Genomic DNA, 19,844 nt, shown 5'->3' with positions numbered 1-19,844 from the left:
TTGTATAATTTTCAAGTTACAATAAATAACCTCTCTGTAAAACATAAGGGCTGACCAAATTAATTCAAAGTTTCTACTAGTGTTCCTTCATTGTGTCTTGCATTTTGAATATAGCTTATTAAAACACAGCTTCCAAGACATGGGCCTTTTCAGACTCACTACCTGCTGTTTTTCCTCATGCCCAGTACATCCTATAATGTAATACACAATTGTTTAATGAATCAATCAACTATACTTTTTTCTTCTACCCCCTAATATTTACATATTGTGGAAATTCTAACCCACTACTTTTCAACTGAGCAGCCACCACCAACAGATGACTATGCTAGATTTTGTGTTACTGATAACCTTCTCAAAACCTATATGGACAGAAATGTCAACAATTAAAATGTGAACACAGATCTCACAGTAGCAATAACAAGATTGTACAGGCAGGTGATACCAAAGAATAAGAAGGATTGGTTTCACAAGTTTGAGTTCAGCTAGGCAACTTAGTGAGACCTTGTTTCAAAATTAAAAGTGGGCTGGGGATGTAGTCCAGGGGTAGGGTGCTTGTCTAGCAAGAGTGAAGCTCTGGGTCCTATCTCCAACACTATCTAAAACTAAAGAAAAGAGGAAGAAAAAAAACTGTTTAATTTAGCCTATATGAAATTGAATAAATGAAGAATAAGTGATATATATGACTTTAAATTTTCTTTCTCTTCTTCATGTCCTCCCAGCTCTTAGACTATTTGTAAAATAAATTTTAAAAAGAATGAATTTTGTACACTTTAAATATAATTTGTGTAATTTAATACCACATTAACATACAATCAGGAACTTGTGACTTCTCCAGTGAGCAAAGGGATTATTTATTTATTAAAATGACTTAGCCAGCTGAAGAGGGAAAAGGCAGATGTAGGCATCAGCAGTGGCTAACATCCTTTATCAGGCAGAGTATTTTAAAGTGAATTCTCACAAACTGCGAAATGAGACTGAAAACAAACATATAAATATCTTTGATAATGTATTGTCAGATGAAGTAATAAGGAGGGACATACATTATGTATATTTATCACACATGCATATATACTGTGTCTTAAAGTTATTAGAGATTATATCTGAGTTAATTTCCAAATAGATATGAACTGTACAAACATGTTTATATATATATATATATACATACATACATACTTTTTTTTATTATTTTGTGCAGTGCTGGGGATCAAACCCAGGGCCTTCTGCTTCTGAGGCAAGCACTCTACCAACTGAGCTATCTCCCCAGACCAATCTTTATTTTTCACATTAAACATGGCAGGAATTCCTGAAGTATTCACTTAAGATTAAATGACTTTAGGAAAGTATATTAACATTATTTATTTTCAATTGCAATATGATCCCTTAGATTCCAATAGTTACTGAATTTAAGCAGCTAGAAACAACTTTGGATTAAATGTTTTTGCTCCTCAGTATTCTGCAGTGAATACTTTTGGTGGAGAAAGTGGTAGGGTACAGCAAAGTGTGTATATTTGCACTTTTTATGTGTCTTGTAAGGGTGATATTCACTTAGAGTCCAGGTTGCTATTTCTGAATACTTTTTATAAAATAACATTATATAAACTTTGTCACATTTTCTGAAAATATTAGGGAGTTTCTGAGAATATAGTTACAAAATACTTGGAAACCACAGAAGTCTGCTATCCACTTGGTATTTTGGTTGAGCAGTTTCAGGAGGAAAAAAAACAAAAAAAAAAACAAAAACAAAGAACACCTACTAACAGTCAAGACCCAGTACAGCAGCCATTGTGCACAGTTCAGGACAGTCTTTCTGTGGGAGAGGACTACTTCTGTAGTCTTCCCAGTTACATCCACAAACACACAAGTCACCTCTCACCAGAAACCATGTGCAGCAATGCAACAATGGCATTCTGTGACCCAGAGGGTTAAGAAAGGTTCACAGAGCAAGAAATATTGCAGTATGTCCCTGCACAATGAACGTAATTTCCTCAGCCATTACAGATATTGTCTATATTTGAAATGGAATATTTTTGCAAAAGCAAGCCTATTTTCTACTCAGTCTCTTACCTGTGAATCATATATTTTATATAAAAATAACCCCTTGACAGTTTGTGGTTTGAACTAGTAGACCTCAGTCTTTAATGTATTATGAGAATCGTGCAGAAGGTTTACTGAGTTGGCCCTGAGAATTTGTACTAGATACTTCCTTTGAAATATGATGTCGCTGGTCCCAGATCACACTTCTTAGAGTCGTTGTTAAAGCCTTAGCTATCTTTTTCACTTTTCTTTAGAGGATAAGCTACTCTTATCTTATTAGCTCCTGATGTGGAGTTTTGTCTGCAGGGTTTCTCAGTATGTAATCATTCAAATGAAAATAGTGAAACAGTACCAAAAAGACATTTACAATTTAAAATTAAATTCCATTAGACAAAGGATTCAGCAAACTAGAAGGCTCTCTGTTGCCTTTGTCAACTCCAAGATTTTTGTGTATGTGTGTGGCAATGGGGAGTGAACCTAAGGACAATCTACTTCTGAGCTATATGCTCAGTTTTTTTTTTTTTTTTTTTTTTTTTTTTTTTTTTTTTTTTTTTACGATAGGGTCTCACTAAATTTTCTATGTTGGCCTTGAACATGTAATCTTTTTGTCTCTCTCTCAAGTAGCTGGAATTACAGGTGTGTACTGCTATACCTGGCCCAATATCACTTTTAATTTCCCCAATTTAGAAATTATAAAGACATATGGTTTTTCCTTGTTTATTTTGATAATAGGGATAAAACACAGGGGAATTTTATTACTGAGCTATATTCCCAGTTGTTTTTTATCTTTTAGCTAAGTTGTTGAGGATGGTCTCAAAATTGTAATCCTCCTGCCTCCGTCTCCTGATTCACTGGGCTTAAAGGCAGGTAATGCCTGGTGGATTATCATTTTTTTGGAATCTGGGGTCTTACACTTACTCCTTCATTTTCAAATTCATTGTGATGTAGAAAATATTACTGCTGTGGTCTGCAAGTGTGTGTTTCTCCTAAAATGCACATGTTGAAACCTAATTATAACTGTGCTGGTATAAGATGTGTTCACTGGATGGTCATTAGGGGAGAGATGTCTTGCCCCTTTCCACCATGTAAGGATAGTAAACAACTACTGTCTGTGAACTAAAGCAAGTCCTACCACATACTGAATCCTTCAATCTTGGGTTTCCTAGTTTGCATAGCCTTAAGAAGTAAATTTACTTATAAGGTCCACAGTTTTGGGTATCTTATTATAGCAGCCCTCACAGCCTAATACAATTATCATCTTCTCAACAAACTGAATTTGTTTTTTTAAATTAATATGGAAATTCTGATGTGTTGTTTTTGTTTTCAAATAGAGAAAAATTAAGTACATTGAAGATAATTTTTAAGAAGTAGTATTTGTTTCACTGTTTTGTTACTGTTTTTATTTTTTTGGGCTGGGGAGTGGATAGTGATGTACCCAATTGAAATAGTACAAAGAAATAAAACTGCAGAAAAAACCAGTTCCACATTTAGTAGGATTTTAACTTGGGGTTTTTGCCAGACATTGTGGAAAAAATGAGAGACATGAACAAATTTGGCTTGGCTCTACAAAACATGATTGAAACGTATTACATAGCACAGGTGGTAAGAAATTACTAAATACTTTTAAAAAATAAAATAACAAGCTGGTGATATAGATCGGTTGGTAGAGTGATTGCCTCACAATCAAATAGCCCTGGGTTCAGTCCCTAGCACTCCACAAAAAAAAAAAAAAAAAAAAAAAAGTGTCAGGAAGGTACTAGGTGTTTTATGACAATACTTGCAACACATGGAGACCTAATCCTTGGGACTGAAGAAAATATGGCACTGCTAATGTCATGCCTACAGGAGGCATGAACTGAAAGGGTGATGACATCAGTTCATATGTTGAATACGGTAAGTTCTTTGAACATTGAATGCCTTATACATTTAATTAACAGAATATTTCTGATATAACAAGTCTTCTTCTTACACATTACTGTCAACAGAGTGCCAAAAAATATAGCACACTTGGAGTAACTTCTACTTAATAATAAAATTGAAGTCACTCAGTATGAAGAATTAGAGAAAGAATTTCCTCTATGGCTAGGACCAGACTTGTTCTAATAATGGATGAAGAACTCTAGGAACACATTATCCATGGGCCATCTACATTAAAGTCTAACTAGATCTCTAATTTTAGAAGATAAAGTAATTTATATTACCATTCAACAATGGGTATTAATATTGTAGCAAACAGTGGTTTTAAAATATTAATATTGTAGCAAACCCTGTACCAGGCTGTAGGGAGAAAGAGTGGACACATTAGGAATGCACCCACTCTATGAGTTGCAAACAGTAGCAATACACATATACATGGATTTAATGATATGCTAAAAGTGTTATATGGAGACAATCAGAAATGGTCTGAGGGTAAATGTGCATGTCCCCCTGAGGTATGTGTACCCCAGGAAGATAAAGAGCTGCTAGCTTGATTATTTGCCACTCAACTATTCTCATAACACTGGTACTTTTTATTAACAAAGTACATTTTAGTAGCCTTATTAAAAATAAAGTAGTGGCTGGAGATATTGCTCAGTTTGTACAGTGCATGCCTCCCATGTAAAAGGTCCTGGGTTAATTCCCCAGCACAACAAAAAGAAAAAAGAGAAAAAAAAAAAAACTGTGTTTAATGGTGATTCATTAGAAATTTAGTTGTCAAAAGTGCAATAGCAGAAGGGAAAAAGAAAATATATGAAGAAAGGAAGGCAAATCAAAACAGATGTTCAATGACTTTAGCCCTTTTCCTAACTTAGATTAGTATTTGGACTTAATTTGCTTATGGTAAGATAGTTTCATATGCTAAAATTTCTGCTTGGAATAGCAGAAAACTAATCCTGTAAAACTGTTCTGCAAGTCCATTACTTAGGAGTGCTCTAGGCAAAGGCAAGATAGCCAAAGATGGGACTACATAAATCTGTGACCCATAACTACACTACAAAAGGCTGATGAGTAGAGATTTGCATAGTTCAGAGCCCTAGGTATGCACTCCTACATTAGGCTCAAAATTATATTGAGCTGAATTTTTGGCTGACCTATCAACAATTTGTTTTTTTTTTTTTTTTATGATTTGAAGCTTTGACCTTGCTAAGTGTGTCCTTTCTAAACACTGTGTATGTGATCATTTTCCATGGAAACCAGTAACCTGGGTGTCAAGGTGTCCCTCGCAATGACGACTCTTACACAATCTTCCTCAAGCAGTTTTATTACCCCAGGTTCTTACAGAATTTCCGTAGATCTTCTTCCTCCCTCTACCCCAGAAACCATTCCCTTATAGAGCCCATCAGCCAATCAGCAGCCTGTCCACGTGCACATCACATGGACTCAGCCAGTCCATTGGCAGTTGCCCTGTGGCATGCGGTGTTCCCGTGCATCTCATGCTCCCGCTGTCAGACCTCCTGAAAGTTGTTTACCACCTAAGTGCTCCGAGGAACTTCCGCTCAGCGCCATCTTAGCTCTCAGACTTAATGGCCGATGGGCGGGGCCCGTCACATCAAGGGTAATCTAATTCTAATGTGCCTTAGGAAAACTGTAAGGGCAGTCTTCAATCAGGATCAGTGTTTTCCTAGCCGCCTGATTAACATGCCATTCTTTCTCTCCTCCTCAACAGTCTTTCCTTCAGGTAATGTATTGCAGGATTCTTAAACCCACTAAGAATGCACATCTTCAGTTTGTTGAGTGTGATGCACTCATTGGCTGTTCAAGCCCATAGGTCCAAAGCTCTATCCCCCAGTCAGACCAAAGTCTCCGGCAGCTGAAAGTTCATATTCAGGAGCCCAGGGTGAGAGTTTCAGGGTCAGGAACTTCTTACCATTGATATTGGAGGCAGGAGTGGACACTGTTGATCCACAGTACACTGCCTTCTCACACTTGTGACCAGTAAAAATGAAAGGCCAGTGAAAATGAAAGGCCAAGTGAATCACTGCCTTCACGAAAAGGGAACTGCACTTCTTCTAAAATTTCTTGAAAATATACATCTGACAATTCACACACCTCAGCATAGGTGGCAATGCAATACATACATGGCTGATTCTGTTCTACTAGAGAATGTTCACAAACTACCTCTTATAGTTTTTTTTTTTTTTTTTTTTTTTTTGGACTTCTGCAATGCTTTACCCATAATTTTCTTATTTCTGCCCTACACATGGTACAGTACCACTTGTCCTTTGGCTTCCGACTGAGTCCCAAGTAGAAGAAGTAGAACCATCCAATGGGGGCACTTGCTATTTATGCAAGGTATCATTTCTCCATAGGCCAACTGATTGCACAGAAAGTACGTGGGCTCATTTGAATTACTGGGAATGTTTGCAGGGTTTGCTTCCTTCTGTGCTTTGGCCATGAAGCCTGTTCTTTGAGATCTTTGCACTCTTTTCCTTGTGTGTTCCTGAGGTGATGTCATCATGGTCATGATTATTATTAGATACATTCATAACATGATTCACATTGTTGAGTGGCCACTGTGTAGTCTTGTAATTTGTCTTCTCTGCCTGTGTAACTGTCTTGTTCTTTGCCTTCTTTTGGCCAGCTTTGCAGCTGTTTCCCATGGTGTCTTTGATCTCTTGAGGTGTCTCCAAGACTTCCACAAGACTGTCCACTTTTCTGGTCTGGTTCTCCACCAGGTCCTCCATTTAACTCAGGATTTGAATCTTCTCATCACTCAGCTCCTGGCTTCAAATCAGAGATCTCTGAATGTAGCACAGCACTCAGCTTTCTTGGGCACCATCTGTCCCTTGTTTCAACTTCTCATAATGATCATCCAGTTCTTTCAGGATTTCTTGGCATTTCGCTTCAATTTCCCACATCTCTGAGATATTTCTCTTCAGGTGTCAAGGCAGAGAGTTGATGGAGGCTAGATAATCCTCCACATAGTTCACCAGGTGGAACTGCTATTTTTTGGCAGGATTCAGCATGGTTCAGACTGAAGCCCGCTTTACTCTGAATGACTTTCTGCTTCCTGCACCCCTTTCCCTAAAATCAGATCTGCAAAATGCAGATCTCTTGGTCTCCCATAACCCCTGGCTCTCCCAGGAACCCCACCTGCCTGGTTAGCAGTTGCATATGCCCAGGCCATTGTACCCAGCATGTACAAGTGGGCCTTGGAGGAGGGGGCTCCAAGATGAACCCCTACTGACCAGGCAATGAGTGGGGTGGAGGAGGCTCCCAGAAGGACCCCACTGGCCTGGCTGGGCTGGGTGGATGTGACACCCAGGTGAACCCTCACTAGCAGGGGTGGGCAGGCAGCTCCTAGTAGCACACACCCTGGAGAGGGTTGAGGTTCAAGAGTCAAGGGTCTCTTGCTGCCACACTGGATTAGGGGTGCCCAGTCTGGCGGGCAGAGCTGCATTTGTCCCTTAAGTGGACACTTTAAATCAACCCCATCATGGGAAAGCCCTGAGCACTTCAGACCCTTTAGCGAGCACCCTCTGAAAAAACATCAAGAAACTCATCCTGGGAGGAATTGTCCCCAACCTAATAATGAAAACTGAATACATTCAGCACCGGGAGGCCCTGTCCCTGAGGCGAGAGGGGATGTGGAGTTGTCTACATCCCCACGACCTCCACAGTGACTCTCACGGGACTGCACCGCATCTCGTGCTTGCCAGTGCCCAAAAAAGGACAGGAGGATCAAAAGAAGCACTTTGCTCTCATGGGATCTTCTCCCCGTGGGTGCCTCTGGCTCCCAAAGCAGATCTTGTGTGGTTTGGGACTCAGACAAGGTGAGTCCACAGTGGGTGGAGTGATTCGGGGGCGTGTCCAGGCTGCTAGTGTTTTTTGCACATGCCTAGCTCTCTGGCGGTGCCAGGGCTGGACAGGTGGATGCACAGTTCAGGTCCAGATATGCCCACTCCACATGCGTCTGTGTTCTGGAGGCCTCCGCATCATGTCTCGTGTTGGTGTCTGGCTTCTTCAGAGTTGGCAGAGACACACTGCCTGCACCACGTGCTGCTCTGTTCAATGGATGATGCCCTGCCCTGGGGGAATGTCACAGCCCTTCCCCTGGGGTCAGTTGGACACCCTGTCCTCGGGGAAGACCGCCCTTGGGAAAGGCATCTTCCCTCCAGTAAGACAGCTGTCCCCGGGTAACACCACCTGTGGCTGCCCTCAAGTAAGGCTATCTTGGTAAGCCCGCTGCCCTAGGGGAAGGCTGCCTCCTGCCACTCCTGGGTCAGCATGCTGTCCTCAGGGAAGGCTGCATCCCTCCGATTAGGCCACCCTCAGGGAAGGCCTCCACCCTTGGAGGGGACTTATGTTGGTGTGTCCTAGGGTGGCGGGAGCTTGATCTGAGACTGAACCCAGGGGTCTGGTCCTGGAGGTAGGGGATCCAGGACAGGGAGGGCTTGGGGGCTGGGCACAGATGGATGGAAGGCCAGGGACTCTGTGTGTTCCACACATCCTGTGGCAGGAACCTCCATCAGTGACATACCATCTCTTGGTATGGTCCTCGTCTTTGGGTCAGGTCACTCTCCGACCAGAGCATGGCAAGGCAGGGTGGGGTAGGGCGGGGTGGGGCCTGGTAAGGCCAGGCAAGGGGTGGCAAGGCAGGGCAAGGGGTGGCAGGGCAAGGCAGTGTAGGTTTGGGGATTGGGGCAGTTCAAAGCATATTGGGGTATTACTGGAAGGCACCTTAGGCTGGGACAACTGTGTGCAAATTAGTGTGGCAGAATACTTTCTTAGCATGTGAGAAACCCTGGCTTGGATATCAGCAACACACACACACACACACACACACACACACACACACACACACACATACACACACACACACATACACACATACCACAATAAATCTTCCTAATTTGAAAGACTTTATTCTAAGAAAAAATTTCAAATCCTTTTTAGAAGATAGAATCAGAATGGTGACATATTTAAAGTCAGCTATTATATAGCATTTTTAAAGCCACTGTATATGAAATTTCCTCAGGACTCAAATCATGTTTAAGAGACAAGACAGCAGTTGCTTTTTGTAATTCTGATATATTTATAAAAACAATCTTTTGAAAATCATTTTCTTTTCTAATTTTCAAACTTAGAAAGAGTATCTATTTATCTTCCTAAAGTTGTACATTCATCACAAAGATTTTCTCTTTTTCCTTGCATTCAAGGGGATGGGCCTATTGTCACAGGAAGCTCCATGACTAGGTTTTATCATAATACCAGTTCCCCTATGGCTTTCAGATCAGTCATGTATACCTCTCATATTTGTTGAGTTTATTAACAAAGTACATACTTTTTTATATTTAAAATGTCATCAAATTTGAATTAATAGAAACAGGGGTTTTGACATGCTATTTTATGAGCTGAACATAGTGTAAATTAGTTTGATCATTTTGGGAGTTTGGCATAATGACTTCTGCCCTGTTCTGTGATTAAATGTCTGGCCTGCAAAATTTTTGGCAGTGAGAATTGAACCAAGTGACCATTGTCGCATATCCTAGGCAAGCACTGAGCTACATACATCCCAGTCATTCAAATGTTGTATTTTGAGACAGGGTCTTGCCTAATTGCCCATGTGGATTGCAAATATGTGATCCCCTTTCTTAGCCTGCCAAGTGCTGGAGTAACAGCACTTGGTGTCAAAGTGCCTGTCTTGTACTGGAGGATTTGATGTATCATATGATGTATAATATGGTGCCCTTTTTTCCTAATCATTCCCTGAAGGCCTTTAATAATAATCTAATATTGATGTACAACTTCAATTCTCATACAATAACTGCCTTCCCTGTGGCATTAATGTTACTAGGACATCTGTATTTGAAAACTGAAATTGATAATACAGCTCCCTGGGTCTTTCCCAATTAGTAAATTATCCTCCTAATGGCATTTAAACTAATATCACAGATGCATTGTGGCTTTCAGTGCTGACCAGACACCCATTTTATACCATCTATACCTGATAAAATAGCTGCCTTTTGGACTTTATTACTGAAAAGAGATTCAAATTATAGTATAAAAAGTGATAAAGTTCATACAATTGGACATTTAATATTGTTATGTTGTCCATGGTGTGTATCAAAACGATCAAATTGCTTCCCTGTATCCTTTAGGACTGGTAGACTATTCCCATGGACCCATGAAGAATTCATATAACAGGTGCCTTGTAGCCTTTAGTGTGATATAACAAGCAAATTAAAGCATGGAAAGTGATAGAGCAGTTGCTGCCAAGTCTTTGGCAGTGATAGTTATCATAATAGAACACAGGAACTGCAATGTGCTGCCTTGTGACCCTCAATACTGAGATAGTATCCACATTGCATATTTTAAACATGATAATGTGCCTGTCATGTGGTATATGGTACCAAAATGTAAATTCATTTTACATGCCCTGTGGTCTTTAGGATTAATGTTATATTCTTAGCACAGCATCACAAAATAATAATGTATATAAATTGTGGCCTTTAATTCTAATATGATAATATTAAAAATATCATTTATTACTAATATGATTTCTCCCTGTATCTTTTAATAATAATATAATATCCATATAGATCATTAACACTAATAAAATAACTGCAGAGTGGCATTAATACTAATGTATTATCTGTATTTTTAAACCTATATGATATTTCAGATCTTCTGTGGGTTTTAATATTAATGAATTGTCCATATCAAAATGTAAACGTGATAACATGGTGTGGTAGCAAATCCTTGTGGAACCCATCACCACTGGCCATCAGATTCCACCACTAGCAGTTGTGTTTATGGGGTTCCTTGGCAACAGCTGTTCCACCATTGACAGTAACTGCCTAGCTAGGGCATTTGGCAGCAATTCCTCCTGTATGGGAGGATAAATCAGAGACTGAGGATGCCCCCAGGGGAGGAGGTATATAAGGCTTCCTGATGAACTTAGCTCAGAAGTAATTGGCTGCCTTATGCTTGGAGGGCAAGATTCAAAGATTCCACCAGGCTGCAAAGATTGGTAATTTAGCTGCAGTAAAATGTTTCTTTATCTCAAGGATGTGATATTGATGAACCTGATAAAAGACATGTATAGGGGGGTCTGTGAGGACAGGGACTGAAGGGAAAGGGGCCAAGTGGGGGAAAAGGGACTGATGGGGCTCCACCACTCAGGCTCTGCTCATGGGGCACAGGATAAGGGAGACCACCTCTCCTTTCACCAGAGATGACTTTCAGACCCCCATGAGGGCCTCTATATTGGGGACCTGCAAACCTTGAAGCTTTAGCACCCAGACCCTCTTAATGGGCAGCAAAACAAAAGCAAAATTTCAACTGGTTTCCGTGTAGGCTGTTTAAGAGTTAAGTAGACACAGCAGTTTAATGTTCATGTACACATTTTTAAAAGTACATTATATACATTGTAGAAAAGTGCATAATGAGAAAAATATTGCTCATAATATAGTAACATGAAGGCTAAAAATGCGTTCTTCAGCTGTAATCCACTATGTGTTGTCTACTGAGAGAACTTACAAGAACTCTTTGAATGGAGAATATGGCTCCACCATATTTTTCTTCTTTTGTTTATAACATTGCTGTGAAACTTACAAAAGAAGAAGAAAAAACTTACTTCTCACAGGTTTGACTCACTAGTTAATTAAATTATGAAAGATAACTTGGTGTCCTCTTCAGTCAACCATCTTCAGAGCAAGATTTGTGGAAGATCCTTGAGTTTTCTGCAAAGACTTCACTGTTTCTTTTCAAGAGAGCAGACAATAAAGTTCACTGGGAGATTGCCCACTTCTCAAAGCCCCAAACATGATGCTTTTCCAATTTTGTCAACACTTTGACAGACTAGACTTATAAATAATCTGCCAATAGCTTTCTGCACAACATTGCATGTTCCTCTGTTCTAATACAGTTTCCTGTAATTGTACCTTAATGTTTGTCTGTTTATTTAAGCAGGAAGAACAGAGCATTTTCCACAGCATCCAGGAATTGCATACTTTCAGGCACCAGGGCCAAGGGAGCAGCATACATAAGGTTTCCATTCTTCACAGACTGCCTGCTGCTCTCCTAATGTCCCTTGCCCTGCCTTGTTCCCAAGAGACTAAGGATATCCATGTGGGCCTGGGCCCTAGTGGTGGTTTTGTGGAAGGGAATACAGCTTGTACCCAAAATGTGAGCTCTTTCTATGGTTAACATTATTGCAAAAATTAAAAAAATAATAAAATATCAAAGTTATAACATTTTGGAGTCCCACATGCATATAGTATTATAAGGCCTTGATAACACTATGAAAATGTTTGTAATGAACAAAGCCTTGCCAATGTGGGTGTCAGAAAACATTATAAACTTTCACAAATTACTTGTTTGCCAATAGCCAAAGATATCTGTCTAGAACAGGATAAAATACAAAGAATGTAAATATATGGAAAAATATTTAGTATACTAGAATTGATGGATAGGAATATATAGATTTTTAAATGTTGCACAGAACTTAACATCAAATCATCTATTTGAGGAGTGTTATGCAGCTTAACCTGAAGCAGCAGAGTCTAAGTACAACTTCTCTTACATCCAAACTTCATAGCTGAGAAATGTATTTCATTTAATGTTAGAATTAAATTTATTCTCTTACTAGGGGCACAAATGTTTTTTCCTATATCTGTAAATCACTTGAACATCTGCAAAAGAGTACTTTGTCTGATTTAAGTCATTTAACTTTAGCAAGCTAAAGGGCATGTGTCCAATCATAATAAAAATAAAATAAATAAATAAAAGTATTTAAAGAGGTAGAAATAAAGAAAGTCTTCTTTTCACTTCATTTCTTCTTAGGACAGTCCTTGCCAACACAAAATGTGTAAAGAGGAATTTGTGTTTCTTCTTGTACATTTGTATGTAGAATTGAGAGAACACTTTTCATCTGTTTATAGATATTACACATTTTTTTAATGTAGGGTTTGTTACATAAATGTAATTGTAGGATAAATCTGCTTTAGTGTCATGCTGTCAAAAAAGAAGAGACTAAGTGTAAAAGATTATTACTACTGCCAAAGTATTGCTTCAATTTATAAGCTGCTTAAAAAACTGAACTCAAGCATACTTACCTGTACTTTTATTCTATTCATTTTTACACATAAACTGAATATCTAACATATAATTGACATAATGTTCCTTAAAACTCTTGCCTATAAGCTTTATGTTTACTTGATCAGAAATTTAAAACTGAAGAGATAGGACTTGATTTCAAGTGAACCCTTGCCTCACACAGAAGCACTTCTGGAGGTAGGAAACTAAACTACTTGTTTTAGAAGTTTGGGTAGTATTAAATATTGAACATTGGAAATACCTGCTTTACATATATCCTATAGGTCTAAATATTTTTGAGCATCATTTTTTTTGTAAACAAATGGAATACATGTTGTTTCTCTGTTTGTACATGGAGTCAAGGCACACCATTTGAATAATCATAAATTTACATAGGGTAATGTTCTTTGATTCATTCTGTTATTTTTTTTCTTACCCCACACCTCCCACTACTCTTTTTCCTCTGTACAGTCCTTCCTTCCTCCAATCCTGCCACCCTCCTTAACACTAAATCTAAACCTAACCCTAGCCCTAATGCTAACCCCACCCACCCCCCATTGTATGTCATCATCCACTTATCAGCGAGATCATTTTCCTTTCGTTTTTTGAGATTGACTTATCTCACTTAGCATGATATCCTCCAATTTCATCCATTTGCCTGCAAATGCCATAATTTTATCATTCTTCATGACAGAGTAATATTCCATTGTACATATATGCCACAGTTTCCTTATCCATTCATCAACTGAAGGACATCTAGGTTGGTTCCACAATCTGGCTATGGTGAATTGAGCAGCAATGAACATTGATGTGCCTGTATCTCTGTAGTATGCTGATTTTAAGTCCTTTGGGTATAGGCCAAGGAGTCGTATAGCTGGGTCAAATGGTGGTACCATTCCAAGATTTCTAAGGAATCTAAATACTGCTTTCCAGAGTGGCTGCACTAATTTGAAAGCCCACTAGCAATGTATGAGTGTACCTTTTTCCCCACATCCTCGCTAACACCTACTGTGGCTTGTGTTCTTGATAATCGCCATTCTAATTGGGATGAGATGGAATCTTAGGGTAGTTTTGATTCACATTTCTCTTATTACTAGAGATGTTGAACATTTTTTCATATAGCTGTTGATTGCTTGTATGTCTTCTTCTGTGAAGTGTCTATTCATTTCCTTAGCTCATTTGATGATTGGATTATTTGTATTCTTAGTGTAGAGTTTTTTGAGTTCATTATATATTCTGGAAATTAGTGCTCTATCTGAAGTATGAGTGGCAAAGATATTCTCCCACTCTGTAGGCTCTCTCTTCACATTACTGATAGTTTCCTTTGCTGAGAGAAAACTTTTTAGTTTGAATCTATCCTAGTTGTTGATTCTTGCTTTTATTTCTTGTGCTATGGGAGTCCTGTTAAGGAAGTCTGATCCTAAGCCAAAAAGTTGAAGAATTGGATCTACTTTTTCTTCTATAAGATGCAGGGTCTCTGGTCTGATTCCAAGGTCATTGATCCATTTTGAGTTGAGTTTTGTGCAGAGTGAGAGACAGGGGTTTAATTTCATTCTGTTGCATATGGTTTTCCAGTTTTCCCAGCAACATTTGTTGAAGAGGCTATCTTTTCTCCATTGCATATTTTTGGCCCCTTTGTCTAGTATGAGAAAATTGTATTTATTTGGGTTTGTGTCCATGACCTCTATTCTGTACCATTGTTCTACCTGTCTATTTTGATACCAATACCATGCCGTTTTTGTTACTACTGCATTGGAGTACAGTTGAAGATCTGGTATTGTGATACCCCCTGCTTTGCTCTTTCGACTGAGGATTGCTTTAGCTGTGCTGGGTTTCTTATTCGTCCAGATGAATTTCATAATTGCTTGCTCTATTTCTGTAAGGTACATCATTCGGATTTTAATTGAAATTGCATTGAATCTGTATAGCACTTTTGGTAGTATGGCTATTTTGACAATATTAATTCTTCCTATCCAAGAACATGGGAGATCTTTCCATCTTCTAAGGTTTTCTTTAACTTCTTTCTTTAGTGTTCTGTAGTTCTCATTTTAGAGGTTTTTCACCTCTTTAGTGAGATTGATTCCCAAGTATTTAATTTTTTTTTTTTGAGGCTATTGTGAATTGGGTAGTTTTCCTAACTTCTCTTTCTGAAGATGCATCACTTATGCATGAAAATGCATTGAATTTATGAGCATTGACCTTGTAACCTGCTACTTTACAGAATTCACTTATGAGTTTTAAGAGTTTTCTGGTGGAATTTCCAGGTTCCTCTAAGTATATAATCATGTCATCAGCGAACAGGAATAGTTTGAGTTCTTCTTTTCCTATTGGTATCCATTTAATTTCTTTGGTTTGTCTAATTGTTCTGGCTAGAATTTCAAGGATGATGTTGAAGAGAAGTGGTGAAAGAGGGCATCCCTGACATGTTTCAGGTTCTAGGGGGAATGCTTTCAGTTTTTCACCATTTAGAATGATATTGGCCATGATCTTAATGTAGATGGCCTTTACAATGTTAAGGAATATACCCACTCTCTATTATTTCTAGCGTTTTGAGCATGAAGGGATGCTGTATTTTTTCTAATGCTTTTTCTGCATCTATGGAAATAATCATGTGATTCTTTATTCTAAGTCTGTTCATGTGGTGAATTATATTTATTGATTTCCGGATGTTGAACCAACTTTGCATCCCTGGGATAAAATCCACTTGATCGTGGTGCACTGTCTTTTTAATATATTTTTGTATGCGATTTGGTAAAATTTTGTTGAGAATTTTTGCATCAATGTTCATTAAGGATATTGGTCTGAAATTTTCTTACCTCGATGTGTCTCTTTCTGGTTTAGATATCAGAGTGATATTGTCTTCATAGAATGAGTTTGGGAGGGTTCCCTCATCTTCTATTTCATGGAATATTTGAGGACTAATGGAATGAGCTCTTCTTTAAAGGTTTTGTAGAACTTGGCTGAGAATCCATCTGGTCCAGGACTTTTCTTTGTTGTTAGGCTTTTGATGACCTCTTCTATTTCATTGCTTGAAATTGATTTATTTAAGTTGTGTATATCCTTCTTGTTCAGTTTAGGAAATTCATATGTCTCTAGAAACTTGTTGATGTCTTTGAGGTTTTCTGTTTTGGTGCAATAGAGATTTTCAAAATAGCTTCTAATTATGCTTTGTATTTCACTCGTGTCTTTTGTGATATTTTCTTGTTTATTCTGAATTTTAGTAATTTGAGTTTTCTCCCTCTTTCTTTTTGTTAGTGTGGCTAAGGGTTTATCAATTTTATTTTTTCAAAGAACCAACTATTTATTTTGTTAATTTTTCTGATTGTTACTTTTGTTTCAATTTCGTTGATTTCGGCTCTGATTTTAACTATTTTCTGTCTTCTACTGTTTTTGCTGTTGGTCTGGTCTTCTTTTTCTAGTCTTTGAGCTGTAGTGTTAAATGGTTTATTTGTTGATTTCTACTTCTTTTGTTGAATGCGTCCCATGAAATAAATCTTCGTAAATGTACTGTTTTCATAGTGTCCCAGAGGTTTTGATATGATGTGTCTTTGTTCTCTTTTACTTCTAAGGATTTTTTAATTTCCTTCCTGGTGTCCTGTGTTATCCATTCATCATATAATAGTTTATTATTTAATATCCAGGTATCGGAGAAGTTTCTATTTTTTATTCTATCATTTGTTTCTAATTTCAATCCATTATGTTCTGATAGAATACAAGGTAGTATCTCTATCTACTTGTATTTTCTAGCAGTAGATTCATGGAATAAAATATGGTCTATTTTAGAGAAGAATCCATGTGCTGCTGAGAAGAAAGTGTATTCATACTTTGTTGAATGGTATATTCTATATATGTCTGTTAAGTCTAAATCGTTGATTGTGTTATTGAGATCTATGGTTTCTTTATTCAATTTTTGTTTGGAAGATCTATCCAGTGGTGAGAGAGGCGTGTTAAAATTGCCTAGTATTATTGTGTTGTTGTCTATTTGATTTCTGGAATTGAGAAGGATTTGTTTGACGTACATGGATGAGCCAATGTTCGGGGCATAGTATTTATGATTGTTATGTCTTGCTGATTTATGCTTCCCTTAAGCAGTATGTAATGTCCTTCTTTATCCCTTCTGACTAGTTTTGGCTTGAAGTCCACATTATCTGAAATGAGTATGGATACTCCAGCTTTTTTGCTATGTCCATGTGCATGGTTTTTTTTTTCCCAATCTTTCATCTTTAGTGTATGGGTATCTCTTTCTGTGAGATGAGTCTCTTTCAGGCAGCATATTGTTGGATTTTTCTTTTTAATCCAATCTGCCATTCTATGTCTTTTGATTGATGAGTTCAGGCCATTAACATTCAGGGTTATTATTTTGGTATGATTTGTATTCCCAGTCATTTGATTCATTTTTTTGTTTTTTGACAGGATTTGGTTTCTCCTTATTTGGCTATGCCCTTATGCTAGTTCTTCTCGCTGCTGATTTGCATCTTATTTTTCATCTCTTCCTCCTGGAATCTTTTGCTGAGAATGCTCTGTAATGCCCACTTTCTTTTTGTAAATTCATTTAACTTTTTGTTATCGTGGAAAGATTTTATTTCATCGTCAAATCTGAAAGTAAGTTTTGCTGGGTATAAGATTCTTGGTTGGCATCCATTTTCTTCAGAGCTTGGTAATTGTTGCTCCAGGCCCTTCTAGCTTTTAGGGTCTGCATTAAAAAATCTGCTGATATTCTTTTTGGTTTCCCCCTGAATGTAATTTGCTTCTTTTCTCTTATAGACTTTAAAATTCAATCTTTATTTTGTATGTTAGGTATTTTCATAATAATGTGCCTTGGTGTGGGTCTGTTGTAATTTGTATATTTGGAGTCCTGTAAGCCTCTTGTACTTGGTTTTCCATTTCATTCTTCAGATTTTGGAAATTTTCTGATACTATTTCATTGAATAGATTGTTCCTTCCTTTGGTTTGTTTCTCTAAGCCTTCCTCAATCCCAATAATTTTTTAAATTTGGCCTTTAAATGATATCCCATATTTCTTGTAGATTCTGTTCATGATTCCTTACCATCTTCTCTCTTTGGTCTAATTTTTTTTAAGATTAAATATTTGTCTTCAGTGTCTGAAGTTCTGTCATCCAGGTGTTCTATCCTATTGGTTATGCTTTCTTTGGAGTTTTAACTTGGTTTATTGTTTCCTTCATTTCTAGCATTTCTGTTTTTTTTCAATATCTCTAACTCTTTATTGAAATGATCTCTTGCTTCTCATAGTTGCTCTTTTAACTGTTGATTGGTGTGATCCTTTAATGCCTTCATTTGCTCCTTCATCTCCTCCTTCAAATCCTGCCTTTGCTCTTTCCTCTCCTTGTTTGCTTACCTGGTTGTTTTAATTATAAACATTCTGAACTCCCTTTCTGACATTTTTTCTGCTGTTCTGTCATTGGGTTTTATTGATATAGTATCTAGGTTTGTTTGGGACATTTTCTTCCCTTGTTTTCTCATATTGGTCAGATATCAGTGGGACTCTGAGATATTGCAGATTTCCTCTATTAGCTTATAGTACCTTATAGATTTCCAGTATATCACTTCCCAGCCTTCAGTAGCCTGAAGTCTTGGAGGAACTTGATAATGCAGTGCTTCCAAAGAAAGCTGCCCAGCCCACTACTGGTTCCAGGACTTGGAGCTGGCTCTGTCCAGAAAGGCTCTCACTGGGTGGCCTGTTCCATGAAGCTGGCCATGGAAGTAGCCAGCTACTGGAGGGAGCAGGGCTGCTTGGGGAAGTCCCTGGCTTCCCTGCCTTGGTCCCTGAAGCCACCTGCAGGCCTGGGCCCACCTCTGGGTTTGGGGATTGGAGCTGGCTCTGTGCGGAAAGGCTCCAAGAAGCTGGCTGTTGAAGGAGACTGCCACCCGAGTGTGCAGGGCTGCTTTGAGACGTCTCTGGTTGCCCTGCCCTGGTCCCTGAAGCCCCCTGTGGTCCTGGGCCAACCGCTGGGTCTGGGGCTTGGAGCTGGCTCTGTACAGACAGGCTCTGAGAAGCTGGCCATGGAAGGAGCCTTCCGCCAGAGGGAGCAAGGCTGCTGAGAGAAGTCTCTGGCTGCCTGCCCTGGTCCCAGGAGCTGCCTGTATGCCGGAGCTCACCACTGGGTCTGGGATTTGGAGCTGGTCCAGTGCAGAAATACTCTCTCACTAGACGGCCTGCTCTGAGAAGCGGGCTATGGAAGGAGCCTGTCACGGATGGAGCAGGGCTACTTGGGGTAGTCCCTGGCTGCCCTGCAGGACTAAATATTGAATAAAGTGAACTATGCTAATTCATTTGGGTCCTAAATTTCCTATCACTCTAATTTACTTAAAAAAAGAAAACTGAGGACTATTATGTTTTATATTTGGTCTTTTATTGTTGTTTTATCACTCATCTCTCTTTACCTATAAGAATTTTAAGAACTAATATTAAACTAAATGCCACCCATATGACCAGAACCACTATAGGCCTCTTGTTTGCATTACATTTCACTCAAGGTAAGGCACTGTGGATTATGTGATGGTTCTTTATTTTATGTATGAATAAGAAAATTAAATGTTCCCAATTATATTTGTGATGTGACCTAAATTTTAGTGGCATCCCAATGTCAGTGATGTTAAAATGATAGAAGAAAGAGCATCTAAGACTGACTAAAATACATAGTCCTTAAATGGTATCTGTAAAATCACTATAAATAGTACTATTTTATTAATTGAAATACTCTGTTGATTCTTAGTGATAGTAATGATTACAATAGCCAACAAGGTAACAGTTATTTAACTGTTGATTGTTCT

General features: G+C 38.4%; 1 long non-coding RNA gene and 1 pseudogene across 2 annotated transcripts in view; one reads left to right on the top strand and one right to left on the bottom strand.

The window, feature by feature from the left end:
- LOC306643031 overlaps positions 1-19,844 on the top strand; it is a 934,727-nt gene that overhangs the window by 790,614 nt on the left and 124,269 nt on the right. The window lies entirely within an intron of this gene.
- The window catches only part of LOC306642572 (inhibitor of growth protein 1-like), a 118,017-nt pseudogene continuing 103,965 nt past the window's right edge, over positions 5,793-19,844 (bottom strand). The window contains exons 2-3 of the transcript in view: positions 6,187-6,674; positions 5,793-5,939 (exon numbers count right to left, since the gene is read on the bottom strand). The product of the transcript in view is annotated as an inhibitor of growth protein 1-like (transcript). The remainder of the gene's footprint in view (positions 5,940-6,186; positions 6,675-19,844) is intronic.

Source organism: Sciurus vulgaris (genome assembly GCF_902686455.1).
Source record: "Sciurus vulgaris genome assembly, chromosome: 13".
Taxonomy (NCBI): Eukaryota; Metazoa; Chordata; class Mammalia; order Rodentia; family Sciuridae; genus Sciurus; species Sciurus vulgaris.
The sequence above is the reverse complement of the archived record's forward strand: the minus strand, read 5'-3'. Positions and strand labels throughout refer to the sequence as shown.